The following is a 2,043-nucleotide window of genomic DNA, read 5'->3' on the forward strand; positions in this document are numbered from 1 at the left end:
AAAAGAACCAGCCTAGTATTGAACACCAAATCTCATTTTATCCCTATATCTGTTGCAATAGTTAAAACCATTAATTTTAAACTGTAAGATAAAATTAAACAGCCAGGATTTATGGAACTTATCTTTTTACAAATTTTCTTTTCTCCATCAAATGTTTTATTTTCCTTTTGTATTTTTGTGATGTTACTTATTTTAACTTGAGTTCACTACTAATAAGCAGTTCTTCACTCTGTCTCACTCTCTCTTTATTTATGAATTGATCAATCATTTAACAGATAAATAACATTGTATGGAAATTTTGTCCAATTCAGTTTAGGATCAAAAATGGCTGTGCCTTTACACATCGTAGGAAACTCCATTCCTCTATTGAATTTAGCTATAGTTCCGATACCAGTTTCTTTTTTATTTTATTCTGTTTTGTTTGATGCTGTGAAATTTCAGTTTAAGGAAGTTCTGAAACTCTCTTGTATTCTAACAAATGGCCTGTGACAGCATGTTACCTGCAACAAACAGGAACTATCAATGTCATAGGTATGTTATGCAAGAAATATTAGTTCTGGTGCCAGAACTTTTTTTACACTACAAATGTCAAGTATTCAGTTTGTTAAATTTCATATGCATTTTTCAAACAAAAGCACATACCAAAGCTAACATTCCTCAAGTCAATAAATGTTGATAGTATGCTGTATATATATAAATATATCTATTGTTGTGACATATAGAAAACTATCTGTCTTATGTGTTTTAAGGCTTCTTGTCGAATATTATTCAGATTTTTGTATATACTGTCATAGATGTGAATTTAAATCTAGATCCAGTGTGCTTTCAATCCTGCATCTGACGCCTGTAATCATAATTTGTTTGTATAGTTTAGATTGTGCACCTCTATCATAAATTATTTCAGACACATTGTGACAAATCACACAAGTTCTCCAAATATACTTTTGGCTGTGCCATAATAAAATGACTTGGTGTTCTGGTTTGTCAACCCCTTAAAACAAAAATGACAGCATTTTCTTTTCCTTTTTAATTTCTTTTTTAAGCACTCACTTATTTAATAGTTCTGTGTACAAGTGAGGACTTTGTAACTTACCATACCACAAAGACCTCTCTTGTACACAAGTAGTCTTTATTAATAGATTCCTTGTATTATTGATAGTAAGGTGAAAATAGAATGCACCTCTTAATCTGACTGGACAAAAATCCAAGGTAAAATAATGACATGAAATTCTTGTTAAACACACCCAGAACCATATTTTGCTAAACTTTAGCTTTCTTTGTGTTTATTAGAGACTCCTCACTGGTGTTACAGCTATTTGTGATGTATTTATGTAAAACCAAATTGACATTCTAGCTTCATCTCTATTGCAAACTTAATAAATACATAATAAAAAGCAAAATCTACAGAATGTTTTCGTAACAAGCATCCTTTCACAACAACATAGATTTTAACATTGACTCAGTATCAGTATTGCAATTGACAATATGCTTGACTGAGCGATTTCATAGCTGCTTTTAAACACTAGGAAGGAGTAGCTCGAGAGATTGCCGTGATCACGGAGATGGATTACCTACCGCTCATGCAAAACCGGTCCAAGAAAGAAGGGCAGGATCAATGTTGGCAATATAAGCAGCTGGCCGGAACATTTTGTCATTAACTTATGTGTTCAACAGGAATTAGATGTACCGCACTGCTGCTAACCACTGCTCCTCAGCTCGTCTGTGGCCGAGCGGCTATACTCCTTTCCCCTCATCTCTCTCTACCCCGTGCTGTCCGTTGGGGGCGGCACTACTCCCTGCTCGCAGGGCCTCCGGGCGCTCAGGGTAGGTTGTCATCACCACACACCTGCTTGGCGGGTTGGCCTACCCAATGCGTCGTAGGCGCCATCGGTAGACGTCCCTGTTTGTAGCTACACGATTGTAGCTACATCCGACAGAGCCCCAGGAAAGCATTGCCTACCCTCCAGGGCGTTTTCAGCGACAGTCATCGAACCACGCCTAGATTGACACGGCGTCACTTCTTCGCTTTAGAAAGGATTTATG

This window comes from Frankliniella occidentalis, unplaced genomic scaffold, assembly GCF_000697945.3.
Source record: "Frankliniella occidentalis isolate FOCC.00 unplaced genomic scaffold, Focc_3.1 Scaffold26, whole genome shotgun sequence".
Lineage (NCBI taxonomy): Eukaryota > Metazoa > Arthropoda > Insecta > Thysanoptera > Thripidae > Frankliniella > Frankliniella occidentalis.